The sequence below is a fragment of the Protopterus annectens genome, chromosome 2.part1 (genome assembly GCF_019279795.1).
Source record: "Protopterus annectens isolate FY-2018-M chromosome 2.part1, PAN1.0, whole genome shotgun sequence".
NCBI lineage: Eukaryota > Metazoa > Chordata > Ceratodontiformes > Protopteridae > Protopterus > Protopterus annectens.
This window is the reverse complement of record NC_056729.1, coordinates 265,667,650-265,692,645: the sequence shown is the minus strand read 5'-3', so window position 1 is coordinate 265,692,645 and position 24,996 is coordinate 265,667,650.

Below are 24,996 nucleotides of genomic sequence, written 5' to 3'. Positions count from 1 at the left end.
TCTTTCAATGTGGAACTTTGAGGAACTTCGAGGAACATGAACTTTTTAAGACCCAAAATGAGTTACATTCTTCGTAATGAGGTACACTTGAGAGGTATGGATTCTGCAGCTGTTCAGCAAAAATCAGTTCATCTGTGGTTCAAGAGATGCCTTCCAGTAATTTAGAGGAAAAAAATAAATCAAATGCACTCAGAGGTGGTTACAATAAATGAAACAATTGAAGGAATACATCGATTCAAATAAAATGCTGGAAAAACAGAAGGAGCTTTAACTAGCCATTCAGATGAGCTAATAAAACTGCAAACATCAGAGGTAGACATGAACAAAAAGTGGGCTGAATATGAGGTTTCTCAAGAAGAACTGTATAAAAAAATAGTACAGTTAGACAGAGTGGGCAGAGAAAACCCAAAAATTCCTTCCAGTTTTCTGGTGCAGCAGAAACAGACTGTATTAATTTCATGAAAGCACAAATAAGCAACTGGACTAATGTTCCATAGTAGAATTTGTTAATCTGTATGATCCAAACCTTGCCATGAGAAAGCAGCCAAGACCTATATTAGTAAAGATGGCAGTCATACCAGCAGAAAAAAGTTGATCCTGGCAAAATTGTGGCATAAGGACAGAATATTAAAATGTGAAGACCCAAATACACCAGGCAGAAGATAAGCAAATTTATCCAAGCTATCAAGGAATATCAATAGGCAGGTGTGAGATTCAAGCTGCTGTATACAGTTGTCTTCAAAGTGTTTTTAACTGAAGGATCAAAATCATTTTTGATGCAAAACAGGCTAAGGAGGAAATAAAAAAGTTTATCTGGCAAAAAAATGAGTTTGGAAGCAGAAGGGGACTCTGCTTCTCATTCTTCTGATGGTAATGTTCATAGAGATACTTTGCCAGTGAAATCTTTTCTAGGAATTGCTTGAGAGACAGAAGAAAGCACAGGAGTTGATTAGAAGAATTAGGAGTACCTTACACTTGAACCAGAGTCTGGTGTTCGGAGATGGAGATGAACAGGAAGAAGACCAGCAACTCTGAAATTAGTGAATAAATGGAAGCCTATAAAGATTCTTATCACATTTATAAAATATGTCCCCGGATTCAGCAAGCTCTGCACAGAGTGCAGGAATAGTGCAAGAGCTGCTGCATGCAATATGGCCGACAAGCAATCCAGGAACGAGCTCCTGGGATGTGCACGAGCTCTCCTGCACTATTCCTGCACCAACACCACTGATATATGCTAATTACCCCATTTGCTGGTGAAAACCATGCAAATGAGAAGAATTAGCAATTCAGGAAGCAGGCAGATGTCTATGCAGGAATAGTGTAACCTGCAGAAATGTATTCGGTTACTAACCGAATACATTTCTTCAAATTACAAAACGGAGGCATGACAGCTCCAAAGAAAGCATGTATTCAATGTAGTAGCCACACCAATGGCCAAATATATGGCCATTGGCATGAGAAATAGTTGCAAAATTATAAAAAATAACTTTTTTTTCTTTTGGATGATTTCGGCCATTTAAGCGTAGGGCAGTGGTGCACAAATGGGATCTCCTCGAAAATAAGAAAAAAAGTTGGAAATAAGCTTTTAAATCCAAATCAGCATTTTGCTATAATAGTTAATGGCATGTATAAGACAACAATACCAGGGAATAGTGGTTTTCCACCCTCCCTACCTGTTGGTATAGTGTTTTTATAGTTGGTGGCTTTACAGTTGCCCGCCCCTAGTGTAAATTTGATCTGGGACCCTCCTCCCAGTCTAGTGTCATTACCTCATTCTACCCAGTACAGGGAAAACATTTGAGAAGGCCAATCAGCTTAGTTTCTGCTACTCCTTTCTCTCTTTCCACTTTAAAAAAAAATCTGCTTTTACTGTATTTGTGTTTCTTCCTACTTTATTTTGCTTTTGTGTCATCTTAAAAGTGCACAATTGTATTTATTACTGCTTGGTGTAACTCATTCTAAGCCTTTTAGTTTAAGCACTTGGGCTTCAGACCAGTTGTTTTACATTAAGAAGTTTTGTGGTCTCCACTGTAGTGGCAGAACAGGTAGCTTACATCCTTCTAAGTTGGGAACTGCTGATTGAGGGCTCAGTGTCTGTTATTCTAAAAGTGTATTAATTCTGGTTTAAGCACTTGGGCTTCAGGCCAGTTATTTTACATTAAGAGGGTTCATGGTCTGCACTCTTGTGGGAGGAGAGGCTGGACTCTGCCCTTCTGAGCTGGGAATTTCTGGTTAAAGGCTTATAGTGCCTGCATATTTGAACTGTTTCTTACTGAAATTGGTACACCTTGTTTGCTGTAGCATAGACTAGATCCAGGCCTGCTGAATCTAGCTTTGTTTGTATAACTTGAGCACTAATCCAGGCATTCTTTAAAGTATTCAATTGTATTTATTACTGCTTGGTAGTAACTTGATTAAAGTGTAGCTATCATTCTAAGTCTTTTGGATTAAGCACTTGGGCTTCAGACCAGTTGTTTTACATTAGGAAGGTTTGTGGCCTACACTGTGGTGGCAGGACAGGTAGCTTACTTCCTTCTAAGTTGGGAACTGCTGATTGAGGGCTCAGTGTCTGTTATTCTAAAAGTGTATTAGTCCTGGTTTAAGCACTTGGGCTTCAGGCCAATTATTTTACATTAAGAAGGTTTGTGGTCTGCACTCTTGTGGGAGGAGAGGCTGGACTCTGCCCTTCTGAGCTGGGAATTTCTGGTTAAAGGCTTATAGTGCCTGCATATTTGAACTGTTTCTTACTGAAATTGGTACACCTTGTTTGCTGTAGCATAGACTAGATCCAGGCCTGCTGAATATAGCTTTGTGTGTATGCTTGTTTGCTTGTTATTTCCCTGAAACGCTAGTTCCACCTAAAATGTGGCTTTACAGCGCTTCTGTGGATCCCTAGTGACATCTGCATTGCTTACTGTACTTATTGCCTTGTTTCACTTGAAAGAAAGTTACTGTTTGTCGTTTTTGCATTTAAGTTACCTGTAACACATTGCATTTAAGTTACCTGGCACTTGCTCACTAAGTCAGCACTAAAAAATTAAAAGCACTACACCCTCACAAACTCCCCTTGAGTACCTTGTTCCCTATTGGCCCTTTTTTCAAGTATAAAGGAACTCCCAATACTATTCTAGCATGTCCAAATGACAGTTGTCAATCTCCTCTCCGGTCCAGCTGGTGAATCTGGAAATATTGAGGCAATGTTACAACTGCTTCATGTACACAGACAACCCTCTCTCCACCCAACAAATTCCAACACATGTGAGAGATGCAACCATATAGCCAAACTGGAGGCTAAGCTGTCTCAACTCAGTACTGGCATAACCAGTCAGGAGGAGAAGGAAACCACACTCACTACAATTCCAGTCTCACATAGACCTACCACGACAGCAAACCAAACACATAAACACACAAAAACATACTTGGAGGCTCTAAATAAAAATCTGCCTAAGCAGCAGAGACCTCCAAAGCAGACACCCAAGCAACCGCTACCCCAAAACAAAACACGTGCAACACATAGCTCACAAAGCCAGTGTGCCGAACAGTCACAGCCCTTAAGGCTAAACAATACACCTGATACACTTGTAATAGGTGACTATTGTCAGGCACATTGACGTCCCGCTCACCAGGCTGAACAAGGAGAAGGTCACGGTGAGCTGCCTGTCGGGCGCTAGGATCCGCCACATAACACAAGCACTCAGGTCACTCCAAGGCAAGTACAAATATGACTCAGTCATTGTCCATGCTGGTGTGAATGACTTGAGATGTACATCTCTGGACTACATGAAAAGAGAAATAGAGGAGCTCTCTGAGCATGTAGCCCAGGCCGGTATGACCTTGACCTTGAGTAGCATCTTACCCTCACCAAGAATGATGCCACAATATGAAGACAAGATGATCAATTTCAACAACTGGCTTAAGTATTGGTGTCATTCAAAGGGGATCCAAAGCCTGTCAGCCTGGGATGACATGCTCGACAAGCCACAATGCTTCACTAGGGACGGCTTGCACCTGTCACCCCTGGGCTTTCGGATATTGGCAAAGGCTCTTGCTACCCCCATAGTGCCTTTTTTAGGCAAGGCTCAAAAGGCAAACCCACCTCCATAGGTATCACAAGGGATAAGAAACTAAGAGTAATGCTACTCAACGCCAGAAGTCTAAACCTCAAGATGCATGCACTCGAAACTCTCCTTAGCATGGAGAACATCGATATCTGTGCAGTAACAGAAACCTGGTTCAAGGCTCCCAAGAGCACCCCAGCACTACCAGGTTATACCTCATACCATGTTTTTCGGCCCTGAACCACAAAAGGAGGGGGAGTATCAATATTCGTCAAAGATACCCACACTTCCAGGTTGGTGGCATAGCACGAAGCATCAGAGACTATCCATGTGCAACTAACAGTGGGTAAAACTGCCTTCCAGTTTATAGCCTGCTACAGACCACCCTCCCAAACCCAGGAACCCCACTCGGCCTTCCTGAGAACACTGGAAAATATGAAGGTCTCTCCAAACACCATTATATTGGGTGACTTCAACTACCCAAAGATAGACTGGGAGCATTACTCGAGCTCCAACACCCTAGCCCAAAGGTTCCTAGAATTTATAAACTCAAATGCTATGGAACAACTTGTTACCACTCCCACAAGAGGGGAAAACATACTGGACCTGATCATCACCAACATGGGGACTCTATGCTCCAGACCAGAAGTGTATCCCTCACTGGTAAGATCAGACCATAAACTAATCTCACTGGATATTCACATCCCGACCCCACCCCCTGCCCAGAAAACCACAGTGAAAAGCTTCTCTAAAGCAAATTTCACACTCTTCAAAACCGAGGTGGAATCCTTCAAAGCCCACGGGCCTGTGGAAAATACGGCCCAGACCGCAGAATCCTTTATAAATGCATTCTATGAACACCTTCAGGAATGCATGGATCATGCAATCCCAAATAAAACCAAGACCCAATCCTCCAAAGGCAGACGTCCTGTCTGGTGGATCCCAGCCATAAACAAACTGTACAATAGAAGGAGGAAGCTACTACATGATAGAGCAAAATCCCAAAAAGGGAAGGCATCTCTGATCAGTATTAGCAAAAAACTACGGGCACTCATAAAATCGTCTAAGGCCAGCTTCGAGAGAAAAATTGCACAGGACACTAAGGATAATCACAAGGCTTTCTTTAGTTATGTTAGGAACCGGGGTGGGAATTCCCAGATATGCTCAGAATTAGTCCAAAATGACAAAAAATACACCAAACCCACAGACATTGCCAACATCCTAGCTGACAGGTTCAACGCAAACTTCTCCCCCCCCTCCCCACCAAAAGGGCAAATATCTATCCCAGCAGAGTGCTTCCCCCCTGACATCTCAGATGCTCAGGTAAGAGCTGCCCTCTCCAAAGCAAAAAACACAGCATCAATGGGACCAGATGGTGTCCCGGGCTGTGTCCTACATGAATTCCAAGAAGAGCTAAACCCAAACATAAAACTACTGTTCAATCTCAGCCTTACTACAGGATATGTACCCAAAGAGTGGCGTACAGCAACAGTGGTCCCACTCCACAAAGGTGGTGCTTCAACGGATCCTGGAATCTATCACCCCATAAGCCTGACTAGCTTGGTCTGCAAAGCTATGGAAAGGATCATTATGGACCTCATAAATAAAGATATTGGGGACCTACAGACACTGGATCCTACCCAGTTCGGCTTTGTTAAGGGCAGATCCTGCCTCTTAAACCTAGTCGATTTCTTTGAAACAGTCACCAAGGCCATTGACGAGGGGACGGTGGTCCACACAGCCTACCTGGACCTCGCAAAAGCCTTTGATACAATACCCCACTCGGGCATTATTAGATAAGCTCACCAGCTTAAATATAAACTCCTATGTCACTAGATGGGTTGCAAACTGGCTCAAGGACAGAACCCACATGGTTAGAATTGCGGGAGCCATGTCAGACTCCAAACCAGTTACAAGTGGCATCCCACAAGGCTCAGTTCTGGGACCTCTCTTGTTCGGTGTATATTTCTCGGAGGTACAGGCCAACATGGAAGGACTGTGGCTGACCAAGTTCACAGATGACTGCAAACTGGGCGCCATAATCGACTCTCCAGCTGACACAAGCATCCTCCAAAAGGACCTCATAGAAACAGACAACTGGTGCCAGAGCCATGGCCTCAAGCTAAACACCAAATAGTGTATAGTCATCCCCTTTGGCAAAAACAAAGTGCCCACAAATTACCACATAGATGGTAATCCATTAAGTACAGAAGAAGTAATTAGGGACCTGGGGACCCAAGTTGATAGCAATCTCTCATTTGACAACCACGTGGCCAAAGTGGTTAGAAAAACATTTTATATAGCCCACCTAATCATGAAGGGATTCACATCTAAATCAGGGGAGGTCATTGTGCATCTTTACTCATCCCTCATCAGGCCCATCATTGAGTACAATGCCCCTTTTGGGATGTACCTTACCAGACACCTGCAGCAACTGGAAAGACCCCAAAAGTACCTCACCAAGAGGATCAAAGGGCTCAAACAGATGCCCTATGCTGCCCGGTTAAAGAAACTCCAGCTCTACTCAGTGGCATACCGCCTGCTCAGAGGCGATCTGTGCCTGATGTATAAAGCCATGTCCAACCCAGAATTAATGGACATGCTGCACCTCAGAAAATCCAAATCCCATCGAGCTATGCCCACGAGAGACTTGAACCTCAGCACTGAAATAAATAGGACATGCTGGAGGGACAGATTCATAACCCAGAGGCTCCCTTCACTCTGGAATAAAATCCCAGTCCAGGTTAGGCAGAGTCCCTCATTGACTCTCTTCAAGAGGAATCTTGATGAGTGGATGGGAGATCGTAGGTTTACCCCGGGTATCACTTCTGTGTCACTGTTAGACAGAGGCACAGTATACTAACCTCGAAAAAGGGCATAGCAAAATTAATTTAAAATGGGTGGCAAAAGCCAAACACACTCTGGCTAGGCTTATAAATTCCCTAGGGCAGATAGCCTAGTATGAACCTATGAACCTAAGGGGGAAGGCTCATTGTGAGTGTGGTAACAATGAATTAGCATTCTGTTTTATGCAAATGAGGGGATTGATACTGAATCACAGATTCCTCTCAGTGTTAGCTTGCACCCAACCATGTAGGTGCAGCAACACCATTGTATAAGTATGAAGTAGATGACCTAATAAGGAGGGAGTGTCATGCACGCTGTAAGCTTATTAGAGCTCTGTGGCCCGTGTTTGCCCTTAGCTAAGCACAGCTAAGGATGGGGGGAGTGTCTGAGGCTGCTTAGCAGTGTTTACATTGCCTAAATGGGTGTGCGTGCCGCACACCAGGTTTTCAACAAAAAAAAAAGAAACTGGAAATAGTGGCTCTGTTCACATCGGAGCACTGGGAATGTGAGCCATGCCTTGGGGCTTAAATGGGAAGGCAAAGGGAAAGGAAAACAGGAGCAGGAAGGCAATCAAGGAGAACTAGCATAGCTGGCAGGTCTAAGGTATCAGAATCAGCCAATTACACATGGAACAGCCTAGCAAACCACTATAACATATGAAACATCTTCCAGTCTGTTTTTTCCCACAAAGTCTACACCACCGGTGTACACAGATGGGGAAATTTTACCTGACAAATCTAACAAAATGTTAGGGGTTGCTGTTGCTCTCATACATCAATATGCACAAGATGCTGAGGGTGGTGAGGATGTGAATGCTGATGACCAACCCACATTGAGGAGAAGGAGAAGAGTGTACAGACCCAGGGTAACCTACCAGGGGCTACATGAGCTGGAAATAGTGGAGTGCTATAAGGTTTCCAGGGACATTCTACAGCAAATTGTTGAGCTGTGCCAGCCATTCCTCACACACAGAACCAACAGAGGGGAACCCATCCCAGAGAATACCAAGGTATGTGTAGGCTTAAGAATACTAGCCACAGGTACCTTCCAAAGGGCAACTGGGGATATTATGGGGATCTCACAGGCATCAGCATCCAGGGTACTCCACCAGTTCCTGGATGCTGTGTCAGTACATGCCAGTCAGCACATATATTTCCTCAACACCCGTGAGGCATTGACCAGCAATATGCGTCTCTTCCACCAAATAGCAGAATACCCAGAGGTAGTGGGTACTATTGAGTGCACGCACATACACATCAAAACACCACTCAGTGAGCAGAGTAGGGTCTACATAAACCGCAAGGGCTTCCCCTCCATCAACTGCCAGGTCATGTGCAATGCCCAGGGCATTATCTTGAATATGTGTGCTGGCAGCCCTGGAAGCTATCACGACTCCCACATCTGGTATATGACACAGCTGTACCAGTTATTTGCCAGTGGGGACATCCCATTTGGGCACCTAGTGGGGGATGCTGGTTACGCACTGGAGCTGTGGCTGATGACACCCATCAGAAATGCACACACACCCAAACAAAAACTCCATGATGAGGCACATGCACAAACCAGAATCATAACAGAGCGTGTGTTTGGGATGCTCAAGTTATGGTTCCCCTGCCTGGACATATCCAATGGAGCCTTGCAGTACTCCTCAGCTACATGTACACAAATGTTCATAGTATGTGCCATGCTACACAATATGATCCTGTGGAAACAGCTGCAGCAGGAACAGCACGGGGCAAGGCCAGAAAGTCCCCCACCATTGCCAAGGCTATCACAGGTACAGACGGACTTGGAGGAGGAACAACCTGAGCCTGCCCATGTAGGCAGAAGGAGGTGTGCCCAGTATGCCCAAGCTTTGACAAAGAGGTAATGCAGAGCACATACACTGACACAGTAGGGGCCCAGGGAATGACACCTCCCTCTGACTCACACATACAGTAAAAGGAATGCCAAACATGACACTACCTATGCTTTATCATGTATAGGGAGTGTACTATGTGCATCCGACATAGTCAGCCCTCCAGCACCATCCTCAATACTGGCACAGCGACAAGGTAAGTCACTCTTCCTATCAATTGCTGAATGGAGTAGTATGTTCTGATGGTTGTATCTATGGTATGGCCGTGAGCATGTAAGGGAATTGAGTGGCTGAATGGAATGGCAGCAGATAGTGGACACCTATATGGGCAACATGAAATCCATAACAAATACTGGTGTCAACATACTAGGCAGTACTAGACAAGGTGACAAATCCCACTGCAGTACATGTGATGGCCGAAATTTGTGTCCTTAGGACACACACATGCACGTCAGTGAGGCATACATACCCAACACCAGCATCAGCCAGCAGGACAGGTGTAGATGACCATAAAGAAAGTCTGGGCTAAGGCCTCCAATTGATGGCAATGGTGAACAGCCCCCCTCCAGACCTACACAGACAGACTACAACAGGTCTGGCAGTTGTATGTTAGTTCTGAAGGGTAAGAAAGTCTGAAACTGAAATGTAGGTCAATAAATCCTAACGTCTATACTCTACTGATATGCCTCCAGTCTGCATGATAGGTCAGAATACAAAATGAAATGGAAGCCAACAGAGCATCTGAAATACCAGTACAGTCATAGCAAATGTTTAAAGTCATTGAGTGTGCCCCCCTCTACAATCTTATGTAGAAATGCAGTAACTTGTATGTGTGGGTTTAATAAAAGTGGAGCACAGATTACCTGAGCTGGCCCAATCTACAGGATAGATTGTTGCATGTGTACATTATGCAGTGGTCCATGTGTTAGGTTGTTGTGTGTTCAATATTGTCTGGAAGTGGTCAGCATGTAGGCATGGAGGGTTGTGTCTCAGTGGCCTATGGCCAGTTCTGTTGATGACAGGGCCATGTTCCAACAACTGCAGTGCCAACCACAATGCTTCTCAGCAATACCCATGTCAGCAGTCATCCATACTCACTGTCCATATGTCAGTATCTGTCACCATCTGAAAGATGGACATGTCATGAATGTGGGCTCAGACATACACACAGGACATAGGTGGAAGTACCCTAGACAGAGTACATAAAATGTAACTGTCAACTGCATACACCTTTGGAATTGTACATACAGGTTACCAGCACATTAGTTGTCTGTGTAGTATGAAATATCGATGTAGTCTGGCCAGTCAGTGGCAGACCACAAAAGGCACAGTTATGAAGTAATGAGAGATCGCCTGTGTCCTTGCACAAGGCAGCATAAGGGGAATGTCTCATGTATATCAGTGATTCAGCTGCAAGAAGCTTCCATATCACACATGCACTCACCTCACCCCACCATCAGCCACAGGTTTATCACAGGTCATGCCCTTGCTGTTGGGAATGAGTTCAGTATGACTCCCACTTCTGTATGGGAATACCCACAGAATGCAGCATGCTGAAGAGGTGTCCATGCAGGTGTGTCCCTAGCTGTAGCCAGCACCCTGCCATCATCCAGACCACTGGATTAATATGGACAGGAACTATTGTCATTAACACTTCACACACTTACCGTCACCCCAGGGGAATCCAGGGGTTCACAGCCCGGGAATGTAGGAGTGACAGAATGCACTGGCCTGCTACAGATGGCCTGCAGCACTACAAAATGGCCTACAGTCTTCTGTCAAAGGCCTTTGTCTCACATGCAGTGCCAATGTATGTTATCTCATGGGGTCCCAACTAACAACATAACACAGTCAACAGAACACAAATGCAAGGCCATGTTGACAAATCCCAGTAGCATGCCCACCATGTCCTACTGCATGAACTGTGGACCAACCTCTAAATACCACTGGAATGAAGGGGCAACTATAGGGATATTTCTCAGATATTGCTTGCATAATGTTACGAAGAGGATAGAATAACAGAGTGGGGAGTGTAGAAGCATGGATGTCATGGAGTGTGTGAAGTTTGAAACTCTGGTGTGTGCTCATACTACCCCTGCCTGCAAACCCAGTAATAGGTAGCTACAAACCTGCTCGTAAACCACAATGTGAAGGGGAACTGACCAGATATATGAACCCTGCCTCTGGGTAACCTGGGTGAATCTGTACAGCTGATAGGTATGGCCACAGCAGGATATGGCCATTCTGTTACATCGATATATGTACAAGAACGGAATCCACAGCCACCATAGTACCAAGGTGCTGGACCATTTACAAAGACCCATCAGCAAATGTCTGCAGCTACCCCTCCAGAATGGCATGAGTGTGCAAGAATATGTAGGCTGCAGACCACAATACTGGGCACAGCTTCATTCATCTTCTATTTCCAAGGAAATAACTGTGAGCAAATAAGTATATCTGTCAGTAGTTGACATAATACATCACAGTGTAAAACAGTACATATGCTGAAAATATCTGCTAACACCAACCATATAACACAATGAGCACAGACACAGTAGTTACAGTATCCCACTGTCACCCATTGTGACTCCATATTGTCAACCTATCTACAGATATCCTGCAGAACCAGGTTGCTAGCTGTAGGTGTAGAACACCAAACCCTGGACTGGAGTACAACCTACCTGGAATGGATTCACACACTCAATACAGAAGGTCATACTGGGCATGCTCCTACACTTGGAGAAATGAAGCCCGTGTCTGACAATACAGTGGACTATACATATCTATTGGTCATAGATGTCTGTGCACACACACCACATTATACACCATGGATAGCAATACTCACACATATCCAAGGCCAACACACTATAATATGTTAAACACACACACACACACACACACACAGAAATGTGGGGAAGATAGAGAGACAGACAGTGACAGAAAGATTTCCATCACGAGGCCTGTCCCACCCACCACACATCCAATTGACCAATATCACATGATGTGGTGATGTCAATCACTGTAGACATTGAGTTTGGTAGCCCTGAGCCCTATAGTGTCTGTGGTGCTTGTGATAACTGTGTAACACAATAATACAAATCAGTATTCATCTAGCATTTGTATACCCAGTCCTGTCAAATGTAAAGTTGTGTGTGACTGTGTGTGTGTGTTTCCAGAGGAAAGGTTTATGGCCCATTCACACACACTGCACTTCCCATTGCCCATGTTAGCACTCCTGCTAATGTCAGTCACCTTGAAATAACCCTCTGGCCAAGTCTCAGCCCTATAAGCTACACAGCACTTGCAATACGTGTGTAATACTGTAGTGTAGAAAACTAGATAGGTAGGAGTTCTAATCCCAGACATGGCAACTGTGAAACTGTGTGTTTGTGTGAGAGAGTGTTATATTTGATGATACCTGATTTTTATGGACATTGACACTTACTACTCTCCCCTTACCCCTCCTTTAGCACTGCTGCTGTTAGTCACCTTCAAAGATACCGTTGAAGAGCTCTCCAACATATCAGCTCTGTGGTGCTTATGATAACTGCATAATACTATAGTATAGCATACTAGTTAGGAGTTCTAAACCCAGACATGGCAACTGTGAAACTGTATGTGTTTGTGTGTGTGTGAGAGAGAGAGAGAGAGAGAGAGTGTCTTTGATGGCACCTGATTTTATGGACATTGACACATACTACTCTTCCCTTACCCCCTCCTTTAGCACTGCTGATAATGTTACTCACCTCCAAAGATACCTGTGGAGAGCTCTCCAACATATAAGCTCCATACCACTTGTGATAACTGCGTAATACTATAGTGTAGCATACTAGTTAGGTAGGAGTTGTAATCCCAGACATGGCAACTATGAAACTGTATGTGTTTGTGTGAGAGAGTGTGTGTCTTTGATGATACCTGATTTTATGGGCATTGACACTTACTACTCTCCCTTTACCCCTCCTTTAGCACTGATGCTGATGTTAGTCACCTTCAAAGATACCTTGGCACAGCTCTCCAGCATGTAAGCTCCATGGCATGTTCCATAAATGCGGAATAATATAGTAGCAATAACTACATAGGTATGGGTTTGAATCTCATCCGTGGCAAGTGTTTGTGTGTGTACATATGTCTACATATGTATGTCTGTACCTCAATGATTTTGGCCCCATTTACACCCAGTACACATCTCAGAGCCTGACTTTAGCAGTCCTGCAGATATCATCCACCTTAGAAGTACCTGTTGCTAACCCTAAACCATGTAAGGTCAGTGGTGCATGTGGTAAATGTGTAGCATAATGGTCCGTAAAGATTGTTAGAGGTTTGAACCTCACCCCTGACAAATGTAAATGTGTGTGTAGAGTAAAATTATTTTTGGGCTCTCTCACCCACTACATCACCCAATGCCAGTATTTACAAGGCCTGGTGATGTTCCTCACCTTAGAAGTACCTTGGGACAACATCCATCCTATAAGCTCTGTGGCACATGCGATAAATGCGGTACACTATAGTAGCAATACATAGCTAGGTAGGGGGTTGAATCTCAATACTGGCAAGTGTGTGTGTGTCTGTCTGTCATCAGTATCCTGTGTGGAGGTTGCTGTGATTGTGTAATAACAGCATCCATTGTGGGGCTGGTTTTGCTAGATTATTATGTTGAGGACCTAGTATATGTCACAATGTCCACCTTACAAGGACAACAGATGTCAAACACTAGAGAGGTTGGTGTAGATAATCCATAGCCCTACATGTGACATTATGGATTGATGAACAATATATACAACCCTTCCATTACTCAGAGAACACTCTCCACCCATCTCTCATACACAAATACACTTTGCTAGGCAAGGACCACTATATTGATAGTTCTCTGCATATTGTCTCACAGATAGTAACCACAGTGTGATTGCAGTGGACAATGAGCCTGTTGACCACAACATTGCCACTGACATCAGAAAGTACTTTGATGTGTTCCATCTCCTGACTGTGTGTTATCCAGCAAGTAAAAGGACATGGTACCCTATTCCATCCCCTCAGTAGGCAAATAAATGTGCACAGTTGCCCTTTTGCAATGTTCCCCACTGGACGCCTGCAACAACTGTAAAGTCTGCAAATGTAACCCACAAAGGTAATATCATGCCTTATATGCATGCCTTGTATGGACAGATGCCACTAACTCCACTGAATACCCATGTCATGCTGTCAATGTAGATGCAAGCACGACCTCAGTTACATAGCCAGGTCTCACCAAATTAGGTCAGGAAAGCTACATCAGAAGATAATCTATCCACACCACATGCCCCAGAGACCTCAAGTACACTTCCATATGTCAAAGAACATGCATGTGGGACATGTGCACAACCCAAACTCTGTCCATTTTATGGAATATAGATCACATACATGGGAAGCAGTGCACATCACTGGCCACCCACAATAGTAACCCAGTTGAGTGGATGGTGAATACAGTACCCACCCCTGGGGGCCACTCCAGGGACTACACCCCTGAGCCACACTAGGGAATATTATGCCAAGATATTCCCTTAGCCTAGCCTTGTAGAGCCTTCAAACACATTCACCTACTACACACCTGTGAACCAACGAACCTATAGATCTCAGTACTGGCAAGTGTGCGTGTGTGTGTGCGTGTGTGTGTGTGTGTGTGTGTGTGTGTGTGTGTGCGCATGCGTGCATGCGTGCGTGTGCGTGTGTGTGTGTTTGTGCCACCCACACCAGCACACCTATGTTTACCAACTCCAGGATTGCACTACATTGGGGAAGAGGACATATACCCTGCCAGTACCATCGTCAATGACATTGAACTGGCAAACTGATTATTTCCTGATGTGATGTTTTGGCAATTTGGTCTAGGTGGAATTATGTATGCCAAAATGAGTTCACTGCAGAATGAAGTACACCCATGTGAACAGTATTCTCTGTGTATTGCATCAACACCAAAGCCTCTTTGTGTGTGCATTATTCACGGCATTTGGTGTGTGCCACCCAGTACACTTACAGTTGTCCACTGTAGAAGAGCTGCTGACATCAGCCACCATGCACTCACCTGTATACACCACACAGACCTATCAGCCATGTGGCACATGCAGTAACTGTTATACAGACCTGTTACCTGAGTTCAGCTGTACTCAGGAAATGACACTGTCAATGTGTCACCACAGTGCTACACCCCTTGTAGGACAGGTAGCAGACCAACATCCCACTGACACATAGACACCTAGAACGCAAACAGAATACATTATGGAGACCACAGTCAGTCAGTGTTAATAACAGCTGTAATGCATAATGGCTACACACCCTGATGCATAAGCATTAATCATTCCAGCTGAAAACATGTTAAACAGCATTACATTGCTAAACCTTATGACATTCACCCTGTGCATCAGAACCATAATAGCATGTCCCTGCATCGATGGTATGGATGACAGGGATGTGGCACAGGTATCATCATATGCACAGGGTATGTTGTGGGTTTCCTAGAGGCCTAGACTGAGCCGTTTGGTTGACATCATTTGTGTGGGTTAGAGGGTTCTTTATTAAATGGGCTGTGCAGATGTGTTGTGTGTAGGTATGGAGGTGCCATAGCTGTGTTGGTAAAATGTGTGTGCATGTATGCACATATGTCTGCCATGTGGTTGCTCTATACAGGGGTTTGTTGGGCAGCTGCAGGCCGTACATGGCAGGGTGTACAGTTCACTGTCTCTGGCCATGGACATGGGAACGGTGCCTGCCAGAGGTTTCACAGACACTACCCAGCAGATGCCCAGATATGGTACTCACCCCTGATGATGACAATTGTTCACTGGATCCACATCCCTGTTGGGACTGGCCAGGACCACGTACATGTGGTCTGCTGCATTGTGGTGTAGACAGCACCCCCCCTTGCAGTGCTGGTGCTGGTACTGCCACTATAGGAGTGGCCGTGACTTGTTGCACGTCCACGTAGACCTCCACCTGTTGGTGTTGCTGTCCTACGTCCATGTGGCCACCCACCTACTCCCACCACATGCTTTACCACAGACACCACATAGTCAAGGATTCCCACCATCTCACCCAACTGTCTATCCAGGACCTCTGCAAAATAAAGGTGGACACCTGCAAGATCATGGATGTTGTCAAGTACAGCAGAATGAGTAGCCCTCTGGAGCCTCAGACTCTGGTGTAACATTCCATACATGCCTGTGCCTCCATGATGGCCCAGAACATGTGTCTGGTGACACCTGCTGTGGCACTTTTGCCAGGCATGATGGCCAGCAGCCCTCCTACGAGCACCCCTGTACATCTGCCTGTGTGGTACCTCGCCGGTCATCCGGCTATGGCTGATGTGTACAGGCACACTTGCCATAGTCCCCACACTGTCCTATCCCATGCCACCACCCGCCAACTGTCCCTCATCTATGGCCACTGGTGATGAGGTATGTATGGGCATTGAGACTGTGTGCGAGGATCGAGTGGATAAAAGTGGGATGTCTACTTGATGGCACAGCTTCAACTCCTGACAACCCTGCCTGTGCCTCACCATGCTATCATCATTGTCAGAGTCTGCATGGACACTAACATCAGTTTGCATGCAGGAGGGACCCTGACCCACCTTGTCACCTGTGAGGGGCAAATAAAATGTAATTTAAGACCTGTACATTATGGTTTACCACCACACCCACACACTTACACTTACAGGTGAGGTGGCAAAAAGATATTACACAGACCTCTCATTACCCAACAGTCAACATGCATGACATACGGCACTCAACAGCATGCACTGCAGCCATACTCAATCCTTGCTACCAACATTATACATCTTTGTGATGCATGAGTTGTGTTAGTAGGTGATGCCCCTTCCCCTGGAACACACTGCACCCATGTACATAGTATTGCTGTGGACCTGTACAGCACACTGGCATGTACTGTGCACCGTACCTCATGAGTGTACACACCATTGCTGAATGTGTATATGTGCGTCACTTATGTTTGCTGTGTTGCTCACAGCCCTTGTGTGTTTGTCTGACACATACCTGGGATGATATGAGGACTGATGTCAATAGTTAATGCCTGACCTATGATTTGCAGATCTCATCATCAGCAGTGCATGTATGAGCAATAAAATCCAATTGCACTGACAACCTTCAAAGCTTAATGTGGATATGAGGAGTGCGCACACCCTTGTTGACATGCCAGCCTCTTCCATGATATGCAGTGGGGCCACAATACTGCATATGTTAACATTACACACACCTGATCTGTGACATATGTCCTGTGCAATCCAATGCAGTATCAAACAAATGTGTTAGTCATGCAGATGCCGAATGAGATGCATACAGTATGTGGGTTGCATAACTGTGCACACCCTTAACACAATGATTTGTTGCAGCACCTGTTAAGTGAACTACAGCAGTCACTATTCCTGGAAGAGGTATACTAGCATGGCCCATCTTCACTTGCATTATTTGGTCACACCTCCCTACAAATGTCCCCCAACTCTGCTGGATTGCAAGGTCAGCTCATGTGCACAGCCCTTGGAGGTCACATAGTGCCTTCACTATTGCTGTGGAGTCAGGGTTATGTCTGGCACAATTCGTGACCTTGACTGTGTTCAGATACAGCCATTGTTAGCGAGCTTAGGATGTATGCTTCAGTTCACTGTTGCGTTTCAAGATGACACCCCTCCCCATCCTCAGCCTTATTGCAGATGCTTGACAACTATGAGCCACACATGAGTGTTATTTTGCAGTTTTCCAAATTCTGAACGCCATGTCTACCGTCATAGTTCCTGCTAATGAACAGCAAATCTAATGGTGTACACTGGCACCAGCAAGGTAAAATGGGGATGGTTGGCCTGAGGTGGAGTGAGGTGTTGCTTGTGCACCACATGTATCTTTATGAATACTGTCTGTAGGTTTCAGCCGTGGTCTCATGACACTATTACACATTGCAACAAATGCCTTTGGGAGACTTGACGTTATGCATATGCTACCTGTAGAGAGCCCTGGATGATGTTTCCTGTGGAACAACTCTTCCATCAGACAGTACTTGCTAGACATTACTGCAAGTCCATCAGTGTTGCTGCATGTTTCTGGGCAGCCTCCATGACTAGTTTGCAACAGGTGCTGTCATCTATTTTGGATGGGTATCTGTTTATTTTCTACATTAATGTTGTCCCATACTTCATTCACACATACATGACCATCTGCACTGTTTGCCATGGTATATGCAATGGTGAGGTAAGACTACTTTACCCATTCCTGAGTGCTACCTTTCGGATATGGGATCCATTTCATGGTTTGTAAGATGTGTGCAAGTCACAGCTGCCTCTGTTGCAGGTGAGTGGGCAAATGTCATGGACATACTTCTTGGACAGCAGACCATTACTTGGTGTAACATTGAGGCCCTGTACTTGACGGAAGGTGTGTACTCAAGAAGAGTGAATGCTGTCAGTACCTCACACTATGTTATTTGGAGTGTGTCCACGCATATGCTTCCATTGTTTGTTAAGGTATGTTTTCCCCATATTTGTTGTCCTAACATAGGATTTCATATTACACATTCATTGCTCATGTTAGGATCTCATTACAGGTTATAAAAAGTGTGGAATGTGGTATTTTGATTTGCCGTTGTTTAGATCAGGAACATTTGCCATTGTAATAGTGGTGTATACACTGTTGAAGCCACCGTATAAGGGTAATATTTCAGACATGTCCCTACTGTAGGCCATTTGTCCCAGCATTATATTCATCTCTGTCCACACATCTTGCACTGACAGGTTGTTAGGTATACTGCAGGACTCTTACATACCCTTCAGATATGCCACCATGGTGACCACTGGGATGCAATGCAGTTAACAACAACAATAAGTGAGCATGTACAGCATGCATTATGAGTAGGTGTTTTAAATGTATGCATGGCAAATAGCATGACCATAACATGGCCGGTGTATTGGCAAACCTGAGCAAAACAACTCCATACTCACCAGCTACAGGCTGCTGCCCCAGTTGTATACCAGAGTGACCTAAATAGTTGTGTGAGAGATGTAATGTCAGTAGCCACACCTGTGGAATTGGTACAGGATGGGAGCAGCATTTCAGCACATCAACAGTACAAATCCACAATACTAGAGATTATGCACATCTGTTCATTACTGCACTGCAGCAACAGACTATCTTATTTGACATATGTATGCAGATACTTTACAGATGAAAATGGATAAGCATCAGTGGTCTACTAATGTGCCCTGGGGCCTTACCTGCATGCTCCTTGTCCATTGTGTGGGTGGCACCCACCTCCACAATTCTGTATTCAGCTTGCTGGCTTGGCTGGCGGGCGGGTGCCCCAAGGCTGGTGAGGAACTCCTCAGCATGTGTCAGTAGGGGCTGGATAGCATGACCCCAACCTGTTGCTAGCTGGTCCCTCCTAACTGCAGCAGCATGCAGACTGGCATGGCGGATCAGATTTGTGCAGCAGTGCCGCACTTGTTCATAATTGTGGTTGTGCAGGCCAACATCATTTACCCTGTGGATGAGCTCATTCTGCAGAGTGGTCCTCTCCTGCAGATCCTGGGCCCTGTGCCCAAAGAGGATGGCATGATGGACTATGAGGAACTGGATTATAGTATCATTTTCCAGGGGTGTGTATGTGGGTAGGCATTCCCGGGACATTGTACCTGAAGACATAAACAGGAACAAAGGTCAGAGGACCTCATACCATTGTCCACATGCACATCAACAGTGGGTATTACTTGCAAATCATCCAGACTACACCATAACAGTGTAAGCTATCATGCTTTGTACATCTTGCATTACACTCCTGGCCCTGACCTGTCCAATTCCCCCAATGTTGGAGACTTAATGGCATAATCCACTACACACCATTCATTTCTGTGTAGAGGGATGACAGTGGCCATCTTCCATGTGGATGGTGGCATGAGTATGTTTGAGTGTAGTGTGTGATGGGACTGTGAGCACATGCCTGTGCTCATGTAGGAGGCAAACTGTGATGTTCTCATGCCCCATGGAGACTTGCTGTTGTTGCCATCAATCAGCATTATGTTCATGCTCACCATTGATGTGGGCAGGAGTGTTGGTGATGTGCATATCCCCCTGTACTACTGTTGTGAACAGGGTGCCACTGTTCCTGCCTATCCTTTCTGATGCAGGTTGTCTGTATCCATGGCATGTGTGTATGAGGTGTGCTTTACCCCCAGTACAGGTTGACTTGTGTTACTGGCTCTGAGACTGTGTACATATGTGTAGACATGGTTGCAATTGGCCTTGTTGGTTTGCATATGTCTGATTTCTAGTCGTAGCCTTACAGGAGGTCACCTGTGAATGCTTGCTCAGATAGAGGTGCACTTGCTTCCAAGTCGTGGTCTGCACCTATGTGTCCCTGTACAGCCACTATAGCAACCTATTATGTGCTTTGTGTCTTGGTGGTGTCCACCAAGGGGGATTATTGTATCATTGGTGGAGGATGGTTGTACAGGTAAGGTACTGCTGATTCCATATAGCTACGATGGATATGAAGTGTACACACCCCTGTTACAATGCATGGTACTTGTGCAATTGGAACATGACCCCACAAAAGCACATGTCAACACAATCCCCACCTGTGATCTGTCCTATAGCCTGCTCCATTCAGTAGGGAACATAACCTGTCCTGTGGAAACATATACGTTCATAGGTGTGTACTAGGCTAATGGCCCTGGAGCCTTTACAAGCCTAGCCCATGGGATTACCCTGGCATCATGCCACCCGACCTTAGTTCTCAGTGTCTGTGTTGAGTAAAGCCACTGGGGTGATCCCTGTGGTGAATTTTCTATTTCTCATCCACTCATTAAAATTTCTCTTGAAGAGGGCCAGTGAGGTGCTCTGCTTGGCATGTATGGGAAGTCTATTCCATAGCATGGGCAGTCTCTGGGTTATGAACCTGTCCCTCCAGCATATGGGAAGTAATCCTGAGTACAGTAAGCCAGTTGAATGTGTGTGCACACCGTTTCAGTGGTATGTTGTGTAAACACCTGCTGAGATGATTACAGCATCCATTTGTCTTTGTTTGTACTCTAACGACATATAGGTTCATAGGTTCATACTATGCTATCTGCCCTAGGGCATTTATAAGCCTAGCCAGAGTGTGTTTCGCTTTCTCCACCCATTTTAAATTAATTTAGCTATGCCCTTTTTCGAGGTTTGTATACTGTGCCTCTGTCTAACAGTGTCACAGAAGTGATACCCAGGGTAAACCTATGATCTCCCATCCACTCATCAAGATTCCTCTTGAAGAGAGTCAATGAGGGACTCTGCCTAACCTGGACTGGGATTTTATTCCAGAGTGAAGGGAGCCTCTGGGTTATAAATCTGTCCCTCCAGCATGTCCTATTTATTTCAGTGCTGAGGTTCAAGTCTCTCAAGCGCGTAGCTCGATGGGATTTGGATTTTCTGAGGTGCAGCATGTCCATTAATTCCGGGTTGGACATGGCTTTATACGTCAGGCACAGATCGCCTCTGAGCAGGCGGTATGCCACTGAGTAGAGCTGGAGTTTCTTTAACCGGGCAGCATAGGGCATCTGTTTGAGCCCTTTGATCCTCTTGGTGAGGTACTTTTGGGGTCTTTCCAGTTGCTGCAGGTGTCTGGTAAGGTACATCCCAAAAGGGCATTGTACTCAATTATGGGCCTGATGAGGGGTGAGTAAAGAGGCACGATGACCTCCCCTGATCTAGATGTGAATCCCTTCATGATTAGGTGGGCTATATAAAATGTTTTTCTAACCACTTTGGCCACGTGGTTGTCAAATGAGAGATTGCTATCAACTTGGGTCCCCAGGTCCCTAATTACTTCTTCTGTACTTAATGGATTACCACCTATGTGGTAATTTGTGGGCGCTTTGTTTTTGCCAAAGGGGATGACTATACACTTTTTGGCGTTTAGCTTGAGGCCATGGCTCCGGCACCAGTTGTCTGTTTCTATGAGGCCCTTTTGGAGGATGCTTGTGTCGGCTGGAGAGTCGATTATGGCACCCAGTTTGCACTCATTTGCGAACTTGGTCAGCCACAGTCCTTCCATGTTGGACTGTACCTCTGAGAAATATATACCGAACAAGAGAGGTCCCAGGACTGAGCCTTGTGGGACGCCACTTGTAACTGGTTTGGAGTCTGACATGGCTCCAGCAATTCTAACCATGTGGGTTCTGTCCTTGAGCCAGTTTGCAACCCATCTAGTGACATAGGGGTTTATATTTAAGCTGGTGAGCTTATCTATGATGCCTGAGTGGGGTATTATATCGAAGGCTTTTGCGAGGTCCAGGTAGGCTGTGTGGACCACCTTCCCCTCGTCAATGGCCTTGGTGACTGTTTCAAAGAAATCAACCAGGTTTAAGAGGCAGGATCTGCCCTTAACAAAGTTGAACTGGGTAGGATCCAGTGTCTGTAGGTCCCCAATATCTTTATTTATGAGGTCCATGATGATCCTTTCCATAGCTTTGCAGACCAAGCTAGTCAGGCTTATGGGGCGATAGTTTCCAGGATCCGTTGAGGCACCACCTTTGTGGAGAGGGACCACTGTTGCTGTACGCCACTCTTTGGGTACATATCCTGTAGTAAGGCTGAGATTGAACAGTAGTTTTATGTTTGGGTTTAGCTCTTCTTGGAGTTCATGTAGGATGCAGCCTGGGACACCGTCTGGCCCCATTGATGCTGTGTTTTTTGCTTTGGAGAGGACAGCTCTTACCTGAGCATCTGAGATGTCGGGGGGCAGCACTTTGCTGGGATAGATATTTGCCCTTTTGGTGAGGAGGGGGGAGAAGTTTGCGCCGAACCTGTCAGCTAGGATGTTGGCAATGTCTGTGGGTTCGGTGTATTTTTTGTCATTTTGGACTAATTCTGAGCATATCTGGGAATTCTCACCCAGGTTCCTAACATAACTAAAGAAAGCCTTGTGATTATCCTTAGTGTCCTGTGCAATTTTTCTCTCGAAGCTGGCCTTAGACGATTTTATGAGTGCCCGTAGTTTTTTGCTAATACTGATCAGAGATGCCTTCCCTTTTTGGGATTTTGCTCTATCGTGTAGTAGCTTCCTCCTTCTATTGTATAGTTTGTTTATGGCTGGGGTCCACCAGACAGGATGTCTGCCTTTGGAGGATTGGGTGTTGGTTTTATTTGGGATTGCATGATCCATGCATTCCTGAAGGTGTTCATAGAATGGGTTTATAAAGGATTCTTATGTCAGAGACGTATTTTCCACAGGCCCGGGGGCTTTGAAGGATTCCACCTCGGTTTTGAGGAGTGTGAAATTTGCTTTAGAGAAATTTTTCACTGTGGCTTTCAGGGCAGAGGGTGGAGTCGGGATGTGAATATCCAGTGAGATTAGTTTATGGTCTTATCTTACCAGTGAGGGATACACTTCTGGTCTGGAGCATAGAGTCCCCATGTTGGTGATGATCAGGTCCAGTATGTTTTCCCCTCTTGTGGGAGTGGTATCAAGTTGTTCCATAGCATTTGAGTTTATAAATTCTAGGAACCTTTGGGCTAGGGTGTTGGAGCTAGAGTAATGCTCCCAGTCTATGTTTGGGTAGTTGAAGTCGCCCAATATAATGGTGTTTGGAGAGACCTTCATATTTTCCAGTGTTCTCAGGAAGGCCGAGTGGGGTTCCTGGGTTTGGGTGGGTGGTCTGTAGCAGGCTATAAACTGGAAGGCAGTTTTACCCACTGTTAGTTGCATATGGATAGTCTCTGATGATTCGTGCTGTGCCACCAACCTGGAAGTGTGGGATCTTTGACGAATATTGATACTCCCCCTCCTTTTGTGGTTCGGTCCAAGTTTTGGGGCCGAAAAGCATGGTATGAGGTATAACCTGGTAGTGCTGCGGTGCTCTCAGGAGCCTTGAACCAGGTGTCTGTTACTGCATAGATATCGATGTTCTCCATGCTAAGGAGAGTTTCGAGTGCATGCATCTTGAGGTTTAGACTTCTGGCGTTGAGTAGCATTACTCTTAGTTTCTTATCCCTTGTGATACCTATGGTGGTGGGTTTGTCTTTTGAGCCTTGCCTAAAAAAGGCACTATGGGGGTAGTAAGAGCCTTTGCCAATATCTGAAAGCCCAGGGGTGACAGGTGCAAGCCGTCCCTAGCGAAGCATCGTGGCTTGTCGAGCATGTCATCCCAGGCTGACAGGCATTGGATCCCCTTTGAATGACACCAATACCTAAGCCAATTGTTGAAATTGATCATCTTGTCTTCATATTGTGGCATCATTCTTGGTGAGGATAAGATGCTACTCAAGGTCAGGGTCATACCGGCCTGGGCTACATGCTCAGAGAGCTGCTCTGTCTCTTTTCATGTAGTCCACAGAGGTACATCTCAGGTCATTCACACCAGCATGGACAATGACTGAGTCATATTTGTACTTGCCTTGGAGTGACCTGAGTGCTTGTGTTATGTGGCGGATCCTAGCGCCCGACAGGCAGCTCACCGTGACCTTCTCCTTGTTCAGCCTGGCGAGCGGGACATCAGTGTGCCTTGCAATAGAGTCACCTATTACAAGTGTATCAGGTGTGTTGTTTAGCCTTAAGGGCTGTGACTGTTCGGCACACTGGTTTTGTGAGCTATGTGTTGCACATGTTTTGTTTTGGGGTAGTGGTTGCTTGGGTGTCTGCTTTGAAGGTCACATCTTCACTTGGCAATGGTTGCTCACCTTCTATGAAACAGCTTTGTTTCTTTTTCAATAGAATTGTACAGGTTATGGGTCACATTTGAGATGAGAAACATTTTGACATGACTTCCTGTGATCTCACTGGCATACAGCACACAGACCTGGCATTCCAGCAGGGGTGTGTACATTTTGATATCCAGTGTATATGGGTGTTGATATAGCTGTTAGTGGTAGGCATGAATAGTGGGTCATAACACAGTTGTACACTTCTCTGATTACTAAATGATAAGCATGCATACTCTAGTACCCATATCAGTGGCATGGCAATGCAACAGTCAGTAGCAGTACACATTTGATTTTGTTGTATGCAGTGACAGTGATATTACACACGTGCAACATGCACATCCTATTTTCTGGACTGCTTGTGAACCATGTTATGACATTTGTACCTTTCAGCTGAACATACGCATACATACACATGCTCAGGGGATACCTGGTACACATTTTTGTTCTATGTCATTATGGCACACTGTATTTACAGTCTTGCAACTCAATCATACATCTCAACCTGTTATACCAGGACTTC